Raw genomic sequence first — 19,975 nt, 5'->3', positions numbered from 1 at the left:
AAATAGATCCACACAATGTAATAAAACTGTTGAAAGACAAAGGCAAAAAGAAAATCTCCACAGCAGAAATAGACACCCAAAGGATTCTCATGACACACAAAGGATTCTTAATAAGATTAACAGCTGATTTCTCATATGAAACCATGGAGGTCACAAGGCAGAGGGATGACATATTCAGAGTTCTAAAAGAAAGACAGCCAACCAAGAATTCTATATTTAGAAAACCTATTTTTCAATATGAAGGAGAAATTAAGGCATTCCCCAAAAAACTGTATGCCAACAAATCAGATAGCCTAGGTGAAATGGAAAAATTTCTAGTAAGGCACAAGCTACTAAAACTGACTTGAAAAGAAATAAAAAAACTTAAGTAGACCTCTGAGAAGCAAAGAAATTAAATTAACACCAATTTAATTAACATCACTTCTTCAAAAACTCTTCTAAAAACAAAAGAGGAGGAAACACTTTCTAATATATTCTCTGAGCCCAGTAACACTCTGATACCAAAACCAGACAAATATATCACAAGGAGACTACAGAAAAAATATTCCTCACAAATAGAGATACAAAATTCTCTATAAAATACCAGTGAATAAAATCCAATAGCACATAGATTGTGAGGTAAATTGTGGAATAGAGATTTCTACCACTCATGTCTCTCCCCCATAAACATCAATTTGAGCAACTATATGTGCACAAACATACCTTCACAAGAGCCAAAGATTGTGGGTGAGGGATTCTAGGACTTGAGAAAAGCACATAAATAAGAAAAGGCACATTATGGAGTGTAGGAAGGATAGATTTTCAGATAGACATATACAGAACATTCAACCGAATGGCAGCAGAATACCCATTCTTCTCAAATGCACAAGGAATATTACTCAGGAAAGATCATATGTTAAGTCCAAAAATAAGTCCTGAAAATGTAAGAACAATGAAACTTGTACCAAGTACTTTTTCAACCAAAATGGTAAGAAACTAGAATCAATAACATAAGGAAAACCTGAAAATTCATAAACGTGTGGAAATTAAATAACACACTTCTTAATAATTAATAGGTCAAAGAGGAAAGCAAAAGGGAAATCAAAAATATCTTGAAATAAATGAAAATGAAAACACAAAATATCGAAATCTATGGGATGCAGAAAAAGCAGTTCTAGGAGGAAAGCTTATAGCAATAAATGCCTACATTAAGAAAGAAGAAAGATCACAAATAAATACCCTAAGTTTATACCTCAGTGAACTAGAACAAAAAGAATAAACTAGGCCCAAAGTTTTTAGAAGGAGGAAAATAGCAAAGATCAGAACAGAAATAAATGATATAGAGACAAGAAAAACAATAGAAAATATCAATGAAATAAGAGCTGACTTTTTGAAAAGATAAACAAAATTGAAACCTTAAACTACACTAAGAAAAAAAAGGCAAGAAGCAAAATAAAATCAGAAATGTAAAAAGAAACATTACAACTGACACAACAGAAATACAAAAGATCATCAGACACTACTATGCAAACAAACTGAATAACCTAGAAGAAATAGATAAATTATTAGAAACATACAACCTTCCAAGACTGAATCATAAGTAGAATATCTGAACAGATCAATAATAAGTAAGGAGATTGGAATTAGTAATCAAAACCTCCCAACACAAAAAGATCAGGATAAGATAGTTTCACTGGTGAATTCTACCAAACATTTAAAGAAAAATTAACAACAATCCTTCTCTAACTCTTCCAAAAATTGAAGAAAGGAGAACACTCCCAACTCATTTTAGGAGGCCTGTGTTACCCTGATACAAAAATAATATAAGGACATTTCAAGAAAAAAATTTACAGACTAATATATTTAATGAATAATTGCATCCTAGATTCAAAAATTCTCAACAGAATTATAGCATAGTAAATTGAATAGCATTTTAAAAGAATCACACGCCATGATCAAGTGGGATTTATCACTGGATATAAGGATGAGTCAACATATACAAACCAATACATGTGATACATCACATTAACAAAATGAATAATAAAAATCATATGATCGTCTCAATACATGCATGAAAAGCATTTGACAAAATTCAACATCCTGTCATAATAAAAATTCTTTAAAAATTAGGTATATAAGGAAAGTACCTGAGCATAATAAAGGCCATATATGAAAAATCCACAGCTAATGTCCTACTCAGTGGTAAAAGGATGAAAGCTTCCCACTAAGATCAGGAATAAGACAGAGTGTCCACTCACGCCACTCCTATTCAATATAGAGTTGGAAATCCTAGCCAGAGAAAATAGGGAAAAAAATATATATATATACGTATGGTGTCCAAATCAGAAAGAAGTACAGTTGTTTTTATTTGCAGATGACAAGATCTTGTATACAGAAAACCTTAAAGATTCCATTAAAAAAAAAAACCTGTTAGAGCTAATCAACAAATTCAGTAAAGTTGTAGGATACAAAATCAACATGAAAAATTAAGTTACATTTCTATACACTAACAATGAACCATCTGAAAAGGAAAAAAAGAAATAAAACTCATTTACAACAACAACAAAAATAATACAATACTTAGGAATAAATTTAACCAAGGCGAAAGAGATGTATAGTGAAAATTGCAAGACATTGATAAAAGAAATTGAAGAAGACATAAATAAATGGAAAGATATCCTGTGTTCTGGAACTGGAAGAATTTACAGTTAAAATGTCCATACTACCCAAAGCCATCTATAGATTCAGTGCAATCTCTACCAAAATTCCAATGGCATTATTTCACAGAAAGAATAAACAATCCTAAAATTTTTATGCTACCACAAAAGAGCCCAAATAGCTAAGACAATCATGAGAAAGAAGAAAAAAACTGGGAGGCATCACAATTCCTGATTTCAAACTGTATTTCAGAGCTAAGGGAGTCAAGACAGTATAGTAGTGTCACAAAAACAGACACATAGACCAATGGACCAGAATTGTGAGCCCCAAAATAAACCCTTGCATTACAGTCAACTAATATTTGACAAAGGAACCAAGAATATTCAACGGGGAAAAGATAGTCTCTTCAAAAAAATATTATCAGGAAAAGTGGATATTCACATACAAAAGAATAAAATTGGAATAAAATTTTAATTCGCACACAAAAATTCAGTTGCAATGAATTAAAGATTTAAATATAAGGCCTTAGGGGCGCCTGGGTGGCGCAGTCGGTTAAGCGTCCGACTTCAGCCAGGTCACGATCTCGCGGTCCGTGAGTTTGAGCCCCGCATCGGGCTCTGGGCTGATGGCTCAGAGCCTGGAGCCTGTTTCTGATTCTGTGTCTCCCTCTCTCTCTGCCCCTCGCCCGTTCATGCTCTGTCTCTCTCTGTCCCAAAAATAAATAAACGTTGAAAAAAAATTAAAAAAAAAATAAAAAAAACAAAAATAAATATAAGGCCTTAAACCATAAAACCCTTGGGAAAAAAACAGGAAAAATCTCTTTGACCTTGGTAATGCTGTTTTTGGACATGCCACCAAAAACACTAGAAACAAATAAAAACATTAACAAGTTGGAGCACATCAAACTAAAAAGCTTTCTGCACACAGAAGAAACAATCAACAAAATGTAAAGGCAAGCTATGAAACGGGAAAAGATAACTGCAAACCATATATCTTATCAAGTGTTAATATGCCAAATATATGTAGAGCTCATACAACTCAAGAGGATAAAACAAATAATCAAATTCAAATAGGTGGAGAGGCTGAACAATTTTTTTTTTCCAAAGAAGATATCTAAATGGCCATCAGGTACACAAAAAGATGCTTACTATCACTAATAATCACGGAACAGCCAATGAAAACCATGAGGAGAAAACCTCACACATCACACTATTATTATTATTATTATTATTATTAACCTTACACCATGACTATTATTACAAAGGCAAGAGATAACATGTGTTGGTGAATATGGGGAGAAAAGGAAATCCCTGGGCACTGTTGTTAGGACTGTAGATTGGTGAAGCCCTTACAGAAAATACAATGAAGTTCCCTTAAAAAATTAAAAATAGAACTAACATATTATTCAGTAATACCCCTTCTGGGTATATATGTAAAAACCAAAATCACTATCTCAAAGAAAGATCTGTACTTCATGTTCACTACAGCATTATTCACAATAGCCCAGGTGTCCACTGATTGATGAATAAAGAATTGTGAGCTATATATACAATGAAATATTATTCAACCATAAAATAGAAAAAAAAATCTTGACACTTGCAACAACATGGCTCGTCCTTGAGGTCATTATCCAAGTGAAATAAGTCAGACAAAGACAAACAGTGTATGATCTCACTTATATGTGGAATCTAAAAAAGCTGAACTCAAAGAAACAGAGTAGAATGGTGGTTGCCAGGTACTGGAGGGAGGTGAAGGAAATGGGGAGATGTTGGTCAAAGGGTACAAATTTCAAGTTTTAAAATGAATATTTTCTGAGGATCTAAAGTACAGCATGGTGACTCTAGTTAACAGTACTGTATAATATACTTAAAAATTGGTAAGAGCCCTTGCCTTTCTCTCTCTCTCAACACACACACACACACACACACACACACACACACACACAAAGGTAATTATGTGAGGTGATGGATATGTTAACTAACCTTATTGTGGTAATCATTTCACAGTATATATGTGTATCAAAGCATCATAGCATATACTTTAAACTTATATATGTTATATGTTAATAATATCTCAATATTATTAAGGAATCCATTAGCACACAAAAAGGATTACATACCACAAACAAGTGGGATTTTTCTCAGGATTTTAAGTTTGGTTCAATATAGGAAATCTATCAATGTAATATAACATATTAATAGAATAAAGGGGAAAACTGCATGATCATCTGAACAGAGACAGAAAAAGCACTTGACAAAACTCAATACCTTTCATGTCAAGAAATACTCAACAAATACTTACAAAAGAAAACTTCTTAAGCCTGACAAAGGGCATCAGTGAAAACCTTTTCAACATTGTGCTGGAGGCTCTAGTCAGGGCAAGTAGGCAAGAAAATTAGTTGAAAGATATTAGATGGAAGGGAAGAATTAAGACCATATTTATAGGTGACATGACCTTATATATAAAATCCTAAGGAATACACCTCCCCACACACATTAGAATTAATAAGTGAATTCAGCAATGTTGCAGTATACAAGATGAATATACAAAAATCAGTTGTATGTCTATACTCTTACAATAAACAATCCAAAATGAAATTAGGAAAATAATTTGATTTATAAGAGCATAAGAAAGAATCAAATGCTTAGAAAAATATTAATGAAAAAAAAGAAGACTTGTAGACTGAAAATTATAAAACATTGGTGAGAGGAATTAAATAAGTTCTAAGTAAATGGAGAGACATCCTGTATTCAGGAATCAGAATACTTACTGTTAAAACTGAAAAACTCCCTCAAATTGATCTACAGAGTCAGTGCAATCTCTATTAAAATTCTAGTTTCATTTTTCCCCTTTTCTCCCCAGAAATTGGCAAGTTGTCCTAAAATTCATATGGTAAGACAGGGTACCCAGAATAGTGAAAAAATCTTGAAAAAGAACAAAATTGGAGTACAGTAGCCCTCCCATGTATGCAGTTTTGTTTTCTGTGATTTTAGTTACCACGGTCAACCACTGTCCAGAAGCAAATGATCCCTCTTCTGATATATCCTGCCAGAAGGTCAATAATAGCCTGATACTACACCACAGTGCCCACATCATTCCCCTCACTGCTTCTCATCACATAGGCATTTTATCATCTCACATCATCATAAAGAGTGAATACAGTACAATAAGATATCCTGAGAGAGAGAGACCACATTCACATAACTTTTATAACTGTATTTTGTTATAATTGTTCCATTGTTCTATTATTAGTTATTGTTGTTAGCCTTTTATTATGCTTAATTTATAAGTTAAAACTTATCATAGATATGTATGTATAGGAAAAAACATAGCATATATAGGGCCCATGATTTTAGGCATCTACTGAGGGTCTTGAATTGTACCATCTATAGATAAGGAAGGATTCTGTACTCACACTTCCCAATTTCAAACTTTACTGCAAATCTACATCAATCAGGATAATGTGGTACTGGGATAAAAATAAAAACAAAAACAGATAAAAAGAATTGAGAGTCTAGGAATAAACCCACACATCTCCGTTAATTGATTTCCAACAAGGGTACCAAAACAATTCAAAGAATTATCAAAAAAATAGTCTTTTCAAAAACAATGCTTAAACAGACATCAAAATGTAGAAGAATGAATTTTAACCCTAACTTATACCACACACAATAATTAATTCAAACCTATCAGTAACAGCTAAAACTATGAAGTTCTTAGAGGAAACTTCTTAGAGGAAACAAAAAGTTCCAAACCTTTACTACCTTGGATCTGGCAGTAGTTCCTTATATATGATACCTAAGACACAAGCAATCAAAGAAAAAGTGGATAAATCAGACTTCATAGAATTTAAGAACTTTTTGCATCAAAGGAGGATGCTGTGTAGAAAGTAAAAAGACAATACAGGATGGGAGAAAATGTTTGCAAATCATGTATTTGATCCGGATTTATCCAGAATATATAAAGAACTCTTATAGCTCAACAATAAAAAGACAAATAACCCAATTTAAAAATGCTCAAAGGACTTAAATAGGCATTTCACCAAAGATATGTAGATGATCAATAAATACGTGAAAAGATGTTCAGCATCATTAGTCACCAGGAAGACACAAATCAAAACCAAAATGAGATACCACTTTACATCTACTAATATGGCAATACATCAATAAATAAATGCATAAACATGGGCAATAGTGATTGTCAGAAAGGATGTGGAGAAATTGGAATCCTCATATATTACTAATGGCAACATAAATGGTATAATCACTTAGGAAAACTGGCAATTCTTCCAAATGTTAAACATTGAATTGTCATGAGTCAGCAATTCCACTCATGATATTTACCCAAATACTGTTCACACAAAAACTTGTACATGAATGTTCACATAAGTTATTATTCAAAAAGTGGAACTACCCAAATGTGCATCAACTAATGAATGGATAAATACAATGTGGTATATCCATACAATGGAATACTATTCAACCATATAAAGCAATGAAGTATTGATACTCTACAACATGGAGAAACTTTGAAAACATTATGCTAAGTAAAAGAAGGAAGACACAAAAAGATAAATATTGTATGGTTCCACTTATCCAGAATAGACAAATCCATAGAGACAGAAAGTATATTAGTGGTTGCCAAGGACTGGGGGTAGAAGGGAATGAGAATTGTTTGCTAATGGGTAAGACACTTCTTTGGGGTGTGATGAAAATGTTCTAGAATTAAGTAGTGGTGATGGTTACACAACCTTGCACTACTTTAGATGTTGAATGAATATATGAATGGAAGGAAGGAAGGAAGGGTGGGAGGGAGGGAGAAAGGGAAGGATAGAGGGGAAAAGGAAGGAAGGAAGGAAGGAAGGAAGGAAGGAAGGAAGGAAGGAAGGGAGGAAGGAAGAAAGGAAGGGAGGGAGGAAGCAGAGGAAGGAGGTAAGGAAGGTATAAAGGAAGGAGGGAGGGAAAAAGGCAGCAGGAAGGGAGAGAGGAAGAAAGGGAGGAAGGAAGGGAGGGAGGGAGGGAGGAAGGAAGGAAGGAAGGAAGGAAGGAAGGAAGGAAGGAAGAGAGAGAGGAAGGAAGAAAGGGAGAGAGGGAAGAAGGGAAGAAGGAAGAAAGGAAGGGAGGAAGCAGAGGTAGGAGGGAAAGAAGGTATGAAGGAATGGGAGGGAGAAATGCAGGCAGGAAGGGAGGAAGGAAGGGAGGAGGAAGGGTTGGTGAGTGAGAGGCTGTGTTCTCCTGGGTGAGAGGAGGACAAAGACAATACATCTTGTGCTTAGGCATTAAATTGGATTTAAAATCAGCCAGCACACTAGCACACAGGAGGAACTCATTGCATGTCTGTTGAAGGAATGACTTAATGAGCAAGTTTCTCTAACTTGTGTCTTTCACTTTCCTTGATTAATGCCACCTTCCCCTTCCCCGCAACCTGAGAGGACCTATAATGGAAAGCTGAGTATTCACAGGGGCTCATAGGACAAGCTCTGTAGGGAGAATTCTACTTTCCCCTGGTAAGAAGGTGGAGCAAAGCCCTTAAGCCTTCTGAGTCCTTGTGCAGATGTACTGTGTCAGGGTAACAAACATTTCAGGCTAGTGTGTATAGAGACCAGTGACTAGGAAACAATAGTTCTGGTTCTTGAAATGTACACTAACAGCTCAAATAGCTAAATTGGGTACTCTGTGGAAACAAACTCCTTCCATTGATTCTGGTTTTATTTTACCTTGCCCTATAAGAGCAAGAAATGTGTTTATTTTGTTCACAGAAGCTTGTCCACTGTCTTTGACCCTTATAAAACCAAAATGTTGATGCTGATGAGGAACATTTTTGATTTATAGGCTTGCTTATACCAGGGAGTCACACTCAAATAGCCACAGGGCCCAGTTCTGGGGTGATTAGTAGGGTGTGCTGGAGACTGTGGTAAACCAGACACCTCATGTGACCTGATTCCACTATGATGGTCATATAAGAATCCAGGCCTAGGACTACAGGGTTGTCATCTCTCTCTCTCTCTCTCTCTCTCTCTCTCTCTCTCTCTCTCTCCACACACATGCACACACACACACACACACACACACACACACACACTTCTCTCTCTCTTTCCCCTTCCTTTCTCTATCTCTCTTTCCACTCTCCCCCTTTCTCTGTCATTAAGATAAGCTGAATGTCTAAATTTCCTATGCAAAATATAGTAATTTTTAAACACTGGTAAATGATCCAATTTGCTTTTTAAGCATCATTATTGAGATACAACTTAAATTCCATATCGCTCATATATTTAAAATGTACAAGACAGAGCTGTGAAACCATGACAATCTAATCACTATCCCAAAAGGAAATCTGGCAGCCATTAGCAGTCCCCTTCATTCCTGTTCCTCCCCATACCAGTCCTAGACCATCACTAATCCATTTTCTGTCTCTGTAGATCTGTCTACTCTGGACATTTCACACAAGTGGGATCATGCAATTCACAGGTTTTGGTGACTGGCTTCTAGAACTCAGCACAATATTTTCAAGGTACATTTATGTTGAAGCACATGGCTATGCTTCACTCCTTCTTTGCTTTTGTTCTTGTTGACTCATCCTCCCTTGTGTGGCTATAGCACACTTCATTTACCCATTACCTGTTGGACATTGAACAACACATGCCATGAGCTGGGATCAGCCTGTGGCCATTTATCACCTCTGCCCTGGACTGTTACAGCAGCCTCCTGACTGCTCTCTGCCTCCTGTTTAATCCTCCTACCCATTGCTGACAGCTGACATGGATGCTACCAGCCAGGCAGTCCAAGTTCAAAATTTTGAGACAATTTTTCTAAAACAAGTCTCTTAGCATGCATGTTACTCCTCAATCCCACCCCAATGCTGAAACTGCCCTTCTCCCTTGGCTTCAGAATGGAGTCCCAGCCCATGAGTCCAGCACACAATCTCCTTCAAGACTTGGTCCCATCACTCCCCACAGCGTCCTCTGGTCACAAACCCTGCACTCCAATCCACCACATCACCTTCCCCTTTTCAACTGCTGAGCATCCCATCCTTCCATTCCTGACCATACTGTGCCATGTGGTGAAGCAATTCCTCCCATTGCCTCCTATTGGATCATTCTCTTCTACTGAACAGTGAACTCCTTCTGCCCAAGGGTTGTTCCTTCTTCATTAGTGTCTCCATCCTCAGGGGTTGAGACACAGTAATAAATGTCTTATCATGTAATAGGCTCAGGCTGCTCCTCCCTCTGACAGGCCCTTTCCTGCTTGTGTGGGGACTAACTTTAGAATCCCCCTCTATTTACTGCTTTGAAATGAAGCTTTTTTAAAAGAATGTATCTGAGCCATGCATCCAAATGTCAGATTTCAAAACACGTTGTGAGCTAAAGAGTCCAAGTCATAAACTTCAAAGCTAGAGCTTATAATGGGAATTCTGACTGACAGCCCCTTAATTGCAGCCTTTAAATATACACAGTCACTCATGTAGCCCAGCTTTTAAAGAAGGACTCCTGCTTAACAGCTTGAAAACGTTAACAGTGGGGTAGAATTCCTTAAGCTGCATGGAGCCACAGATCAGAGAGAATGCAAGAGAAACTCTAAAGACCCCTCTAGCATGAATTTTACCCTTTGCAGAAGCTATCAAAACCAAAATAGGTGGGACAGCTTGGACAAATACAAACAAATATTGTTTGTACTCCAAACTGACACATACAGTTTATTTGTTGGTATTTGGAGTGGTTTCAAAGGAAGAGTAGCAGAGAAATTATAGGTTTATACCCAAGGGCAGTGTACATAGGCTGGTGAGTGGGTGGTGACTCAAACTAGAGTGGCCAGAAACAGAGAAGACCATGGATCCCAGACTCCAGTGACCCATGGGAGGCACCATTGCCTCACATGTGTCAATCCCATGTCAAAGTTGGCCATTCCTCTTTCTGCCTCGAGCATCAGGATGCACTGTCTTAGCTGGTGGCATGAATACAGGCTGTTCTCCTTCACCAAACCCTCAGACAACAGTACTGTAACTGGTTTGGCAGCTGGTATGCCACATTGAGATCTGAGACCTTGTCACTTTGTTCCCAGGCTGTGCTCAGCCAACAAGCATGTCAGGTTGGTGCTTTTGACACCACAGCACCAGTTTGGATGGAAAGAGTCATCCTGAGTGGTAGTTTGGTGATGAATTGAGTGGGGAATTGAGGATAAAACCACCAAAATGACCATATCAGAGTGGATTCAAGTCCTGCTGTTGCCAGTTAATAACTACGTGGTTTTAACCTTGGGCTAGAGTTACCAAGTAAAACACAGGACACCTGGCTAAATTTGAGTTTCAGATACACAATAAGTAAGTTTATAGGACATGCTTATACTAAAATGTTATCTAAATTATGTATTATTTTGTTTATCTAAAATTCAAATTTATCTGAGTGTCCCATATTTTGTCTCATCTGGCAAATGGCTCCTTGTCACTGAGTCTTGTTTTCCCATTTGCTTCCATGTGGTAGCAATGCGTGTCTCAAATGGTGATTAAGATTATAGCGTAAAGTGAGATTATGTCAGGCCGGTACAGGATTCTTATTCCGTTGACTGTCAGGGATTATGATCATGACAAATTGATGTCCTAATGACTTTTCTCTTTCCTCACCACCTTTATCTGCATTTCAGTTATTTCTAAATGTTAAACTTCTCATAAAGGCCAATGTAAGTTTTCCTCATGATGAAACACTTCCTTTCCCACCATAGGAAGCACAAGAACCTCAAGTGACGTGTCAAAAAGGAAGGTAGGTTTTAAAGGTGGCTGAGTGCCTCCTCAGTGTAAAGATGATGTGATAATGCTGGTCTCACCTACATTGCAGTCCTTTGTGTGGCTGCCAAAAGTGCCTTTTATTTCTCTTTCTGGGCCAGAAGGTGTGACTACAGCATGCCTTGTGTGGCTCAGATCAAAACACCCTGCTTTTGTAACGGATGGGGAGGGAAATATTGCCAACTTAAGAGATCCACTCAGAAGTAGAAATATGGGGGTGCCTTGGTGGCTTGGTCTATTAAACATCTAACTCTTGAGTTTGGCTCAGATCCTGATCTCAAGTTTTGGGGGATCAAGCCCTGAATCAAGCTGTGTGCTGACAGAGCAGAACCTACTTAGGATTCTCTCTCTGCCCCTCCCCACTCATGCTCTCTCTCTCTCTCTCTCTCTCTCTCTCAAAATAAATTAATTAATTTTTAAAAAAGAAGTAGAAATATGCACCCAGGTCCTTCCAGTCACCTGTACACTTTGACCGGAGGGTTCCACTCACCACACTAGGAAATAAACATTCCAGAACTGCTCCGGCTGCATTTGTATGCCATTCTGCTGTATCCACCATAACGTCTAACTGCATATGCGCATCCATAATCTTTTATTATGTCATAATGCATTTTAGTATGTGGATGGTTACTATCTTTTAGAGGCTCCCATTTAGATTTATGAAGCAAAAGAGAAAAGTTTTTTTTAATGTAATCTAATTAATCTGAGTGCATTTGTATGCCTATTAAAATTCACCTGTCCGGGATTTTTCATTTATCATTATTACGATGGAACAGCCATATTGAGAAAGGGGCTGCCTCCTCATTGAATACGAAATGATGATTTATTATCCAGAGTGCTTTTAGTTATGGGCTAGACCTAATGGACAGTTCTGTATGGTGAATCCTCCATGCATACTGTAAAATTAGACGTGTCCTTTCATGTAAGCTATATCTCAGTGAGGCAGTGGGGGCGTCCTCTAGATAACAGCAGGTGGGTAGCTTCCTCTCTGATTACAGTGTCCCTGGACAGCAGCCTAGTCCCTCCACGAAGTTTGGCATGGGGAAGGTGCTGCCTTGGAGCCTCCAATGCCCCTTGGTTGGTGGCCCTGCTCTGGGAGGGAGATGTTGTGAGCACAAGCAGCGAGGAATTGCCCTGGGACCCTCCCCATATGAAGACTAGTGGAACAACTTTTTGATTCAACCCAGACCTAAGGACAGCACTGCCCATCTGTGAGTCCACATTCCCCCAACCTGGAGACTCTACACTGGGAGGCAGGACCCTGATACTAGATTGAGCAAACCTAGCAAGACAAGCCCAGGATGGGAGTCACGGGGGCCTGGGGAGACTCAGAGATAAGACCACCTGCAAAGCACCCCAGAGTGCCAACCCTTCCCCCAACCTGCAAGCAGAGCAGGTTCGAGGTGTCCCACTGAATTGGCCCAGAGCTTGCCACCTGCTTAACAACTCTGGTGGGATAGGGACTGTTCTTGGGTATGTGGGCCCTCACCACCTTTCTGACTGTCTATTCTGCCCTGAGTAGTTGCAGGGCTCCATCCTCATAAACCACAACCCTGAGCCATTTGAGTGATATTCCCCATACTCCACCCACTGAATCTTGTGGCTTGGCTTTTGTGCTATTTGAGCCCTCCTCCTACCCCCAGATTAGATCACCAGGAGGTCAGGAAAGGAGGGGTGCCCTAGCTTTAATTATGAGCTCCAAGCCCATTTACCAAATCAAGCTGAGCTCATCACTGCTTCTACCCCTGGTCCCACCACTTTGCCAGCAGGCAGGTTTCCTGAGGGGGCTGTGGGGGTGCTGACAATCCTTATTAATGTCTTCGATAAAATGAGGTTTGAATGGAGATGAGTTTAAGCAATAAAAGGACTGTAACTAACACTGGACAATCACAGGGAGAAGGAGAACATTGCTCCCTTCCAAAGCTTCCTCAGCCCTTGTATTTGCATTAAGAAGAAAGTTTCAGGTGCTAATGTGTCTTTGGCAGCTTTCTAGCACTTGGGAAAAGGGTGGACAGGTGGGGGAGAGGGGAGAGAGAGAGAAGAGGAGAGGAAGAGAGGGGAGAGAGAGAGAGAGAGGAGAGAGATAAGGGAGATGGAGGAGGAGGGAGGGAGAGAGGTAGGGGAGAAGAGGAGGGAGGGAAAGGAGAGGAGATGAGGGAGGAGAGAGAGAGAAAGGAGAGAGACAGAAACAGAGAAGAGGGGAGAGAAAGAAGGGAGAGGGGGGAGGGAGAGGAAGAGAGGAAAGAGACGGAGGGAGAGAGAGAACAAAAGGAGAGAGAGAGGAGAGAGGCAGAGAAAGAGGAGAGGGGAGAGAAAAAAGGGAGAGGAGGGAGGTGAGAGGAGGGAGAGAAAATACCAATTCTACTTAAAGAAACATATTAAGTAAATAATTGTGTCAATAGTACACAGACATGACAGATCCTAAAAGTGCCCAATGACTGGAGTTTGGGAGACCTCAGTCGGGGGTGGGTGGGCGGTGGAGGGCAGATAATTTGTTCTGACCCTGGACCCTTCCTCAGGAAATCTGACCCAAGTCAAGACACACTGGTGAAGGTGTGAAGGGGAAAGAAGGAAATGGGCATAAAGAGAGCTATTTCCAAGGAGGGAGAAATTGGGCGGGGTGTGTGTGGGGGGGTACTCTTTTTTTTTAACCCATTTTCAAATAATCTCAGACACCGATACAGAATTTGCACTAGCCATCATTTCCTGCACTATGATGGCATGGCCATGCTTAGTTAGGACAGATGTGATTTTCCTTTCTGGGAAGATGATGAGAGAAGCCGAGTAGACTTCCTTGTGCCCCTGCAACAGGGTCCATGTGCTCCCACAGGGCCCAGGAACGGGGCCTGCAGGAGTCCGGTCAACCCAGAAACAGGCCATAGTTCGAGTGGAGGGAGGATCTAGAAATCTCCCACGTAAAAGCACCTCAGACATGAAGTAGACAGGAAAACCTGAGTGTGCTAGTTGGGGAAGACACAGGAGAAAGAAGAGGGTGACTAGCACATAGATGAAAAGGTGGTGCTGTTCATGAAAAAGGGTGCTGAACAGGGAGCCTCTCCCAGCCCTGGCTCCTTCCTGAACCCTCGCCTGTCAGGGACAAGCTCACACAATACCTTCTGTGCAATGCATGTGATGCCTCTTGGGGCTGTCAGGCTGTGATGAGAAACCAAACTTTGACCCTCCAGAGCTGGGAAATGTGGCTTCATTTTAGCACCCAGCCCACAGAGGCTCTGTAAGCAGACAGTTCTTTCTTCTTTTCCACTGACACCCACATGGAGCTTGCTCTCAGACTCATCCCAGACCTACTTCTTTCCCGCCCTGATCTCCTGGCCTCACTGGACCCTCTGGACTTCTAAATGGGTGGTCTTTGGTCCCAAATGGCAGTCAGGCCCCAGGTCTGGGGTCTGTGGGTGGCAGCTGAGTCATATATAACTAATTCCAGCCCAGAACAGAAGAGATAAAGCCCCTACTTTGGGAACACACGCCGCATGCCATAAACAGGTAGAGGGAGAAGCAATGGGATCTCTCAAGTGTGCAGGAGGGCTTCTGGGAGGAGTCACCATCAGAAATGAGCCCTTTAGTACTTACTGGCAGTCATGACACACTGTGCACCTCCCACGCAGTATGTTGTATGTTTAATGAGGGTCCTTGGCAGAAATCGGTGTGTGATGAGCTCACGGGATAAATGACTAAGGCTGGGTATGGAGGAGGCAGAGCCTGAAACAGATTCTGAGCAAGCAAGACATTCATTAGGGATGTGTCCCCAGCAACCTCAGGTAACGGAGTGAGAGTGTCAGGTAAGAGAAGGAAGCCAGTATATGGTGCATCAGAGGTCGGGTTACTGCAGCAGTTAACTGGAGCTCAGCCCTGCTGGGGACCTCTGGGAGACTGCAAAACCCACCTCAGAATAGTCCCATGGCCCACGCAGGGGCAAAGAAGTGAGGGCGCTGGCTGAAGGTGGCTCCTGGAAGTGTTGACTCCCAGCCGCCTCCAGCCTGCCCTGCTTGCAGGCAGTAAAGCAAGCTCCTGCAGCCAGCTGGAGAAACGGCTCAGTCAGAGAGCCTCTTTGCAATGGTAGCCATGGTGTGCATGCAAATGCTCTAGGAGCATGTGAATGCCAAAGGGGCCAGAGCAGGGGCAGTGCCAGTATGTGCTACCACAGGGAGAGAAGTTTGGGCTGGGACACTCAGGGAAGCCCTTCTGAATGAAGAAGTGCAGGCAGAACTTAGCCCACTGAGCTGCACTGAAGGGCAAACAGCACATTGCTTGTGCCTGGTGAGAGGCACTCCTGGGTAGAGCCACAGGAGGTGCTAGGCATCCCCAAAGTCTTCACTAGACAGAGGGATGGTAACATAATGGGGCAATGGCAAACCCCATGGAAAGTTGACCAGTGATCTGTGGGTGGTCCTCAGTGGAAAGTGTGGGGCAGTGGGGAGGGAAGGGTGTCTTGTCTTCTAATAGCATCAGGATAACCTTGTCTATTCCTCTCTGGCCTCTCCAAATTCTAGGATCCTGGGGCAGAAAGGGAAGGTGGCTGGGGAAGCAGGACATGTATGCAGAAAGCATTTCAGAGTAACATGTAAACATAAGCAGATAGGGGGCATTAGGAACAACAGAAGAAGTGATTTGGGAGGTAGCCATTGAAATAATCCCCTTCCCTTCTATCAGGTGGGTTATTCATTAAAGTTTGGATCTGGTTCATCTTAGAATTCACTGAGTCGCTGAAACATTTAACATAGTACCTAGCATATAGTATGCACTTAATAGATATTGACAAAACCTTTACTTTTAAGAAAATGTTTAACATTTTTTCCAAACTGGCTCATTGACCTTTGAAGAACTAATAAGATAATGATTTCACTAAATTCAATCCTTTATTTGTTGGTTGGTTGGTTGGTTGGTTTTTAGGTCTATTTTCCCAAAGTCAATGTTTTGGCAAAGGATATACATGAAGTTGAGGAGAAAGAGCTCATGAACTTAAGGAGTCAGCTTCTTTATACATGTGACAATAGAGGTTCATCACTCATCAACTAGTATTAGATTCTGTATCTGCATCTTAAAGGGTTGACTGATCCTGGATCCCTGGCATAAATTCCAAACATGCCTGAGGAAATTCAGTACATTTGCAATTGCTGATAGGCATGAAAACCTGAGTCAAGGCAGTGTTTCTCACTACTATTCAAAGAATTATACCTGACCATTGAGTTTAAAGCAATTATTTTTCCTGCTCTTCTGCATGGAGCATGGGACCCAGCAGAAAACATTTGTGGCCTTCAACTGAGCAGAGACACAGATTTAGTGCAACTCTCTCTCTCTCTGTCTTTGGGTTTGTTGCTTTATTTTATTTTTATTTTTTAAAATAAAACTTATTGTCAAACTGGCTTCCATACAACACCCAGTTAGTGCAACTCTCTAAATGCTTTGCTAATCCTCACCAAGGAGTGAAGAACACCACTCTGTCAAAGCTCAGAGCCTGCAGGGGCCCGGGCTCCCACTAAGCCACTTTCTTGTGGGCCTGAGTTGGCAAGAGAACTTCAGCCTTCCTCATCCTACCTCCAAACTCAGAGATGCCAGTGGGAGGGATGTAAACTTTGCCAAGGGAAGGTCTTGGGAAAGTCAAATGCCATCATTATTAATTCCCTGCTGTTTGCCTGGGATGGAAGCCACTGGTGCACCGATGGAGGAGGCCTGACTCAAATAAATAAACACACGTCCTTTGGGCAGATGTCAGGCCAGTTCTGGCTGCTAAGTGATGGCCCCTCGCTGTGGTGGCAGGCACAGCACAGGGGGATGAGGTGACGCTGGCAGCCCAGAGTCTTCCGCTTCATCACAACAAACAATCTGGAACCTTGGCCATGTTTTAAAATCTATCCCTTTGAACCGACACAGACAGCTTAATGAAGCAATATTTATGGAACTGATACCACTGGGGAGACGGCTGCTCCTTTTCTCCATCTTCTATTTTTAATATTTGATCTGGCAAACGTATTATTAAAGGAATATTTCAAATCTGATTACTCTTCTGTTTGACTGCGTGTGTTATTCATGCACACCGAGTGCTGGGGGAAATTATACCGACCAGTTTGGGAGCTTTATTATGTCATTCTTTCAAACAGCTCTCTGCTCAGAGTACAAGTCCCATTCAAGTGCAAGGCTCCAGGTCTCCAGTTCATCTGGGCCATGTTGCCTTAATTACAGCAATCCCCGCTTTCCACCTAGTCTCACTTCAGGACAATTTTGACTCTTCCTGGACTTCAGAAACTCTCGTTTTGAGAAGTGGTCTCTCTGGATATCTGCCAGGTTGTTTTGTTGTGGTGATTTTGTTCAACTGCTGAGTTGTTTACTGAATTTCAGTTCTCCTCTTAACACACAGGCAGAAGAGAGCACAGACATGTTGAGTGTGTCCTAGTATGGCCACTCCTGCGATGTGAGACTTTGGCCCAGCCATTGGCATCATGGTCATTTCCCCTGAGCCTTCAGGTCTCTTGTCTCTCTACTATTCCCTAATTTTCCCTCTGTTAGCTCTGCCTTGAATGTCTTCAACCACCTGATAAATCTACCCTTGCCCCACGCTGGGCAGCTGGCCCTATTTCCAACTTGGGGAACTAGAGGGAGCCTTTGAGCCCTGAGCAGGGGACAGCATTCACACAGTGGGGCAGAGTATGACCTTACCATGCCACCAGCATCAAAGGCAAAGGGCTTTGTCTCCAAAGGCAGATGAGCACAGAGATAATTGTGGCTGGCTCTAAGACTTTCTGGGCCTCACAAATCCCAGTGCTTTTTGCCAATTATTTATTTTTCCTGTAAGGACCATGTAGTGAATATTTTAGTATTTGACCATACAGTCACCTTTACAAACTCTGTCATTGTAGCACCAAAGCAGCATGGCTGTGTTTCAATAAAACATTATATACAAAAGTAAACAGTGGGCCAGATTTGGTCTGCAGGGCATAGTGTTCAGGCTCCTGCTTTAGAGCTTTCCTTGAATTAGACATATTTAAAGAAAACAAAAAGTTAAGATACTTTAGCTTCATCTTAAGGAGCGCTCATAAAATTAGAGGCTTACTTTGTGATATATATCCTAATACATGAAAAATATTTAACTGTCACAATTTTTAAAATTCTTTCATGTTCTACCTGAAATCCCTCTGGGAAATGCCAGATCAGAAGACTGCCAGGTGAGCATGAAAACTCTCAGTGGCCCAAAGCAAACCACCCCTGCCGCGTTTTGTCAGACAGAAAAAGTGAGGCCCGAGAAGTAAACCACACTTTTGCTCAGCCCTGGGTCTCTCCAGTTCCAGCTCCCTGCCCCCTCCCTGACCCCGTGCACTCTGACTCTGCAGGGATCCTTGCTCTTATCTCTAGGGATCCGGACCAGACCCCACCCCCCACATTCCTGCAATGACAGCCTCATCCACTCACCCTGCTTGGGTGGAGGCCCATTCGGAGGCAGGCCCCAGCTGCCTCCACAGAGCCCACATTCTAACAGGAACAGTGTACGATAAACAAGTGAGCAAATAAATACAGATGTAATTTTAGATAGTGATTATAGCAATCAGGGAAAAGTAGGCAGGGAAGGGGGAGCAAAGCATGGGGCTCATTTAGACAAGGCAGTCAGGGAGGGCCTCCTGAGGAGGTGATGCTGAGGCGAGACAGAGAAGATGGGAAAGAGCTGGCCATCCAGACCGAGGAAAGAGCAGGTGGAAAGGGAGCAGGTGGGACAGGGCATGGAGTGGGGGGCAGTGAGTGAGGAGGAGGACGGCTGGAGCGGGGATCAGCAGCCCTCAAGGCCTTGCAGGTGAGGTTGGGAGGTCCGGCCTGCCTGCCAGTGCTCTCACCAAGCCTCCATCCACCCGGTGTCCTGCCCCAGCTGCTATCAGGACAGCCACCTTGGCCCCCAAAACTGTGGATGCACAGCTTCCAACCCACCCCTTCTTACCCATTTGCTTTCTAGTCCTCAGAATAAAAGTAAAGGTCTGTGAAATTTCAGAGCATCAAACACAAGGGCACATGTGGACAGCCAGATAAATTCCCCAGCTGACAGCAACAGACAGGCACCCACCTAATGAAATCTTCAGTAAGGATTAGGCTGATGATTCTTTCTGCAAAAAAAGTCTGACTCAGGTGGCCTAGCTACCACCCAAATGCAATTTCCACAGACTTGCAGCATCACAGATACTTTTGATTTCCCAACAGCTGCCATTATACAAAAATTAAATGCAAAGCGGACAGTTCACCAAAACAGATGTTTTTGGAAATCCGATTAATTCCAGAGAGTCTGGAAAGGCTTGGAAGCTGGCTTCTTCAGCACATTTGCAAGCTTTAGGTTCCCTTGATGTGTTTGGACGAAGCTTTACTGCATTTTATATCCTTCACTCCACTCTAACACCACAAACCAGATGCTACAGAAATGAACATCAACACAGTACATCCTTAAAAGTGCCATAGGCTACTTCAGTCAGGCCACAGTCTCCTGAAAACAGGTATTTACTCAACAGTAGCACGGACAATTAAACACAGAACAGGGCATCTAGATCCAGACTCCCAAGTTAGAGCCCGCGAA

This window comes from Felis catus, chromosome E2 (genome assembly GCF_018350175.1).
Source record: "Felis catus isolate Fca126 chromosome E2, F.catus_Fca126_mat1.0, whole genome shotgun sequence".
Classification (NCBI taxonomy): Eukaryota; Metazoa; Chordata; class Mammalia; order Carnivora; family Felidae; genus Felis; species Felis catus.
This window is presented reverse-complemented; position numbering follows the sequence as displayed.